This window comes from Suricata suricatta, unplaced genomic scaffold (genome assembly GCF_006229205.1).
Source record: "Suricata suricatta isolate VVHF042 unplaced genomic scaffold, meerkat_22Aug2017_6uvM2_HiC HiC_scaffold_180, whole genome shotgun sequence".
Lineage (NCBI taxonomy): Eukaryota > Metazoa > Chordata > Mammalia > Carnivora > Herpestidae > Suricata > Suricata suricatta.
The window spans coordinates 331968-339013 of record NW_021862660.1 but is presented as its reverse complement, the minus strand read 5'-3'; positions in this window follow the sequence as shown (position 1 = coordinate 339013).

Here is a 7046-nt window from a genome sequence, read left to right as displayed (position 1 = left end):
CCACTAAGGCGCCCCTCAAGTTTTCTACATTCTTACTGAATTTTCGGTTGCTTTTCCTATCAATTGCTAACAGAAGTGTGCCAAGACATCCAATTATGATTATTGGCTTGTTCATTTCTGCTTTCATATCTGTCATCTTTTTAACTCATATATTTTTAAGATATGTTGTTATGAACAAACACATTTTTAGATTACTTTGTTTGCTTAGTGAACTGAAGTTTTATTACTAAAAATGTTGCTTTGGGGCACCTGGGTGGTTCAGTTGGTTGAGCGACCGACTTCAGCTCAGGTCATGATCTCCCAGTTCCTGAGTTCGAGCCCCGCATCGGGCTCTGTGCTGACAGCTCAGAGCCTGGAGCCTGCTTCAGATTCTGTGCCTCCCCCTCTTTGTGCCCCTCCCATAATCATGTTCTGTCTCTGTCTCTTGATGATAAATAAACATTTAAAATAAGAAAATAAATAAATAAATAAAAGTGTTGCTTTGTCTTTAGTAATATTCCTTTTTCTGAAGTCAGCTTTGTCTAATATTGATAGTGCCACTGCAGCTTTTTATGATTATATTTGAATATAATTAATTTATATGGTGTTCCAAGGACAGCTGATAGTTACGGTTTGTTTGTTTTTCATTCTTTCTTATATTTTTCATCTTTTACTTGGAGTACTTGAATCACTTCTATTTAATATAATTACAAATATAATTGGTATACTGGGCTGAATCGTTTTTTCTTCAAAATTACTTAGCGCCCACTTGGAGCTTATGGATATGACTGTATGTAGAAATATGGTCTTTGAAGACCTAAGTGAACAGACCTTTCTTTTCCCATTAAATGTGTATTTTGTATACTCTATCTTGTCTTCACACTGCTTACTAGCTGTATATGCCTGTATTTTATAATAAGTATCTTTTGTTTCCCTTTACAATATTCAACTTTAGCTTATTAGAATCTACTTTCATTTCAAACATACTTCCATTTCTTCTTTCTAGTTCTTTGCTGTATTTTTTAATATATTCTAATTCTATATATTTTATAAACCTTACAATACATTGTTATTCCTGCACTTTTCAATTCTAGATATAAATTGGTTATTTTCATTTGGTTATTTTATTTGATTACTTTTTATAGTTACTATTTTTCTTCTGATATGTCCTATTTTTGAGGTACTATAATCTTAATTTTTATTATTTCTTTAAATAGAGTTTTCTTTAATTTTTAAAATTTATAATATCTGAATAAAGGTTTTGTTTGCTGTATCTAACATGTGGATCTATTTTATTTTATCCTGAGTATGTGCCATATCTATTTTTCTATTGTTTAGAATCAACATTTATTTATAAATAGTTTATAAAGGAATTAAAAATATGTTTTTCAACTGCATTTACAGATGAGTCATTATCATTATGATGTTTCTAAATCATAGTATTATTAAAGGACCTTTTAAATAATTTTTTTAGCATTTATTCATTTTTGAGGGACAGAGAGGGACAGAGCACAATTAAGGGAGGGGCAAAGAGAGAGGGAGACACGGAATCTTAAGCAGGTTCCAGGCTCTGAACTGTCAGCACCGAATCCAATGTGGGGTTCGAACCCACAAACCATGAGGTCACGCCAGAGCTGAAGTCAGATGCTTAACTGACTAAGCCACTCAGGCGCCCCTTATAGGGCTTTTTAAAGTGATTAGAGGTTATGAGGTGGGTTTTTTTTCAAATATATGTTATCTTTTTCTACCTCATATGAGTCTTATAAAATTAGATCTTGCTAATATCCAATTGTTTTATAACAGGAAACTGAGTCTCAGATTCTTACAGAATGAAGGAAATATTAACCAAGATATGTTCTTAAAACCTTCGAGAATATCCAAACTCATGTAATGTGTACTTCAGAATTAATAGAGGCCAAAAGAGCAGTTTGAGATGGTGATATACTCCACAGAATATGCTCATTCACTTCCGATTCGGTTTTCTCTTGCACATCAGCTTTGAAACACAAGCAATTAAATTTTTTACCTAACCTCAGCAGTATCACAAACTACTATTAAAAGTTGAAAACTTTCTAGGTTACCCACAGGTGGGTGAAGCTATCGTTGTTACCTTGAATGACAATCCTACATACAAAATCCTATCTTCTTCTCAGTATAGAAGCAAAGAGAAATCCAATATTAGTAGTCAGTTACTTGGTATCTCATTGTATTAGTGCATAAGCAGACTACTCAAAATCAAAATTAATATTACAAGAATTTCATTATATTTCACATAAAAATTAAAAGTATATCAAAATATTGACTGCATTCTTCTATTATAACTTTCTGTAAGATTTATCTGTCATGCTATTCAAATATGTATATTTTTTATTTTTACACATGATAGTGTGTATATCCTTTTATTGTTTTTTACAAGTGTTTCTCTGGAAAGAAGACTTAGATACTGTATCATATAAATATGCCTCTGTCTCTTTAGGAGGACCATACATTAATTGATATTGATAAGGTAAAAGAAAAACAAATGGATATGTCTTTTTAAGAGCTTCACATCAAATTAGCTGTGATGGACTTGTAATTGTCTATCAAATAGGTAACATTTCTTACAATGAACATGATGCGCCTGCTGTGCACTGAGAGGCATAATTGCTTTTATAAAGTGAACCCATATTTCCAACCTCAATCAAAAATCTTTATCTTTACCTGAAACATTCCTAACACTCCCTATCCTGATATCAGTTTTTCTGTTAATATTTTTAATATAATTAACATTTTTGGCAGTAACTAAAGGCAAATATAAAAGTCTGCTACTGTTTATATTACCACTTAGCATATTTTGCATTGTTGTGCTATGCTCATTTTAACTGCATTTTTGCAGAAATATTACATGGTTGCTCCTGACTTATAAAAAACATGATTTATAACTGCTTTTACCCATAAATCATTAATTATCACTGTTTCTTTTCTGTTTGTTTACTCCTTGTGACCAGAACACCTTTTAGTACAGTCATGGAGGCCATAGAAAAACGCAAACAGAAACAAAACAAAAACAAATAGGTAAAGAAAAGCCAACCAGGGGGAAAAAAATTGCTTTTAAAGAATCAGTGCAAAGAAGTGAAAATATATATATCACTTAAGAAAAAATATTGACAAGATTTCTCAGAGCAGTTATTAGCTCTAGTTTTGTTAAAATCCTCTTGATTATTAAAATGCAGATTTCCAGGCTTTCAAATTTATTAAATCATATTCTCTAAGAACATAGCAGCAGAATACATTAAAATTTCAGCTAGCACCCCATGATACTGACACACAGGAAATTTAATAACCTAGCCTGGTGGGCCTGGACTGGAGCTCAATGAAACCTGTGTTACAAGTAAACATTCATTTATTTTAATGAAGTTATTCATTCAGTGAACACTTTCCTAATATTCTCTATTGGAGAAATGAAAAAGTAATTTTGGAACATGGTCTTCACAGAGTGCTGGGCTGGCATTGATGGAAGGTTATGTGTAATGTTAGGTCTAAGTTACTTTGTCACTAAAAAGAAAGACAAACTTGGAACATTCTCATTTATAGAGGGTGGATTCATAAATTGCTTTAATCTTCTGCTTATCTTTGACATGATGAGAAAATTTAAACAATTTTTATAATATTCTGATAAAACATGACCTCCTTTCCCAGACTGTTTTATTTCAAACAAAAATAGAAAATTATTGCATTCTAGGAAGAAAAAGGAACCTACTACTGAAGAACAAGCATGGGCTACTCAGGGTTCTAGATCAAAGAACCCATGCAGAGACAGGGAATGAGAACACAGATGCAACATGAGACAGAGAGGGAGGGTTTTTGCATAAAGCGAGGAGCCGAAGCAGTGCTCCATCATCCGTAAGTGGGAGCAAATCTTTGCCGGGACAACCTGAAAAGAGTTGTGAATAAGATTTTAAAATGTATTACGTATTCTATAGCTGTGTAATACATTATGTCAAACTTAGTGGTTTAAAGCAAAGTAGGCATCTCACAATTTATGAGGGCCAGGAACTGGCAAGTGGTTTAGCTGAGTGGTTCTGCCCCGGATTTCTTATGTTGGTGTATTACTTAGAGTTCTCCAGAGAAACAGAACCAACAGGAGCTGATACATTCATATGTACATGTGTACATACATACATAAGGGATTTATTGTAGGAACTGGCTCATGTGGTTATAGAAGCTGAGCAGCCCCATAATCTGCCATCTATACTTTGGAGAACTAGGGAATCCAGTGGTATAATTTAGTTTGAGTCTGAAAGACTGAGAATTAGGAAGGAATGAGGGGAGGGTGGGGATTGATGGTCTAAGTACTGATATGAGTCCAAAAGCCCAAGAACTAGGAAAGCAAATGTCTGATGGAGGATAAAATGGATATCACAGGTTGAGCAGAGACTGATTCACCCTTCCTCCACCTTTTTGTTTTATTTGGACTCTCAACAAACTGGTTGATGCCCACCTACATTGAGAAAGGCCATCAGGGGGCACCAGGGTGGCTCAGTCAGTTAAGTATCTGACTTTGGTTCAGGTCATGATCTCAGAGTTTGTGGGGCTCTGTGCTGACAGCTAGCTCAGAGCCTGGAGCCTGTCTTCGGATTCTGTGTCTCCCTCTCTGTCTCTCTCTGACCCTCCTCTGCTCACACTGTCTTTCTCTCTCTTAAAAATAAATAAAACATAACAGAGAGAGAGAGAGAGAGAGAGAGAGAGAAGGGCCATCTGTTTTACTCTGTTCCCCAGTTTGAATGTTAATACATTCCAGATTTATACATTCCGGAAATATCCTTATAGACATCCCCAGAAATAATGTTTTACCAGCTCTCTGGATGGCTCTTAGTCCAGTCAAGTTGACAAATAAAACTGAACATCATATTCAATAAAACGTCAGATGTTGTAGCGCTTACTGTCATCTGAATGCTTGAATGACATGACACAATCCATTCCAATGTGTCTCACACATATTCCTGGCAAGTTGGGCTGGATATTGGCACAAATCCTTATTTCCCTACCATGTGGATATCTCCACTGGCCTTTTGACGTGGTGGCTGACTTTCTCCAGAGCAAGTGATACCAGAGACCACAACGTGGAATACGTGATGTATTTTATGACCTATTATCATTGGAAGTCAGACAGATATTCTCACAATATCCTTTGGAGTATTATTCAAGGTGGGAGGAGACTATAATGGGAATAAAACAGTTTAGTGTGTTAGGTTTGCATATGTGAGGGATGTTGAATGATGGGAGAGAGAGAGAACAAAAACATAGGGGGAGAGACAGACACACACACAGAGAGAGAGAGAGAGAGAGAGAGAGAGAGAGAGAGAGAGAGAGAAAGATTATACCAGCCAATCTCTAAATTCTGAAAACCAAGATATTTATGCATCTAAGAAATAATCAAGTAGAAGGTACTGAATATTGCCTCGGCTTACCAGTGCTCTCTGTTACACTAGAAACAAAATAGAAAGGAAACCAGCATCATACTTCTTATTAACGGAATTTCATGAACACATTTCATCTCAATTTATATTTCGTAGCATCCAGGTGCTAAGTGCAGTTTCAAGCATACTCTACCATCCCATAAATTATACAGTAAATCATCACTTGGTAATGGGCATTTTATTTTTCATGCTGATTTCCTTAAGTGCTCCACTCTGAGGTCTCTCAGTCATGGCCATATGCTTTTCTCTCCTTTCACATATTTGAATATAGAGCCATACCGATAGTTCCAAGATTTCTTTCCCTTTTTTTTATGAACCCTGGGTTATTCAAAATTGTTCTTTCAGATCAAGAACAGAGTAAAAATCTTTCACAGAAAACCAACATGTAGAGAACTCTTTTTTTTTCTTTTATCACTCCTGCTAAGATTCATTTGAAAAAGATTTTCCTAAAAAAAGATGAAAGAAAGTATGACAACTTTTGAATCAAAAATGCCTTGAAAAGCAGAAACATAGCTCAAGAAAATGTGTTCCAGTTTTTAAGAACTTTGACACAATAAAATATGTGTTATTTTATGTGTTTCTTTTGCTTGTTTTTGTGTTTTTTTTTTTCTTACTCTCTTGCTCTTTTATTTGGTTGTAGGCATAGTTGGAGTCACAAATGGATTAGAAGATAAATCATATTTCACCAATACATATCATTTAAAGCTATATTACTATCCACCGATAAACTATTCTTTTCCCTCATCTTCCTCAGAAATTCAGCACAAATAGCTCGTTTGCACTGTGACAACCAAATCGCTAGGCAGTCTTGGGCTGCTGTCTGGGCAAATGTTTCTCCATGCTGCTAATTCCATGTACTGTTCTGGCCTGTTCCCAACTGTTCAATTTCCCTCATCTCAGATTGTAGTTTTCATTTTTCAAAGGTTCCTAGCGTTCTTCAAAACAGATTTTTAAGAGGAAATGTTTTCACTTTAAAATTTTGTTACCTAATTCTTAATATCACATCTGTTTATGATTCCTGGTTATTATGGATTGTTATGGTTTGAACTGTGGAAGATAGGATGGAGGTATCTTTGTACCTAATTTCTGTGGTTTTCTAGAAGATGTGATTTCATCCTGTGTTTTCCTTTTAGTATGTCAAACACTAAGTAGAAAATTAAAATAATTCTTATGAGTAATTTATAGGAATTTATGAAGATGTTTCTCTGTGGTCTTGATCAGGGATATAAAAATGGTTTTTAAGATGCCAATGGAGAATGGAAAGAAAGCATTAAACGTTCACACTTCCACAAGAGATTTATTTATTCATTTGTGCAAATGACAGAGGCATGAGCAAATATCTCTAACAGTTGCTAATCAACAAGTTTGATTTATGGCAAAATGTTTTGAAATGAAATGGAAAAGTGTTTCCAACAAGTTTTAATGCATATTATTGTAAAAATTTTTTGGATTTTAAAACTGAAGTGATCATTTTTAAGGACATAGGTAAATGTTAAAAGCTTTACAAATAAAATAATTTTGGTTATTGGGCAAATTATTTAAAGAGTAGAATAACTTATTTGGAATTTTTAGGAGAAAGAGACCTTTTATTGGAGCATATTTTGTAAG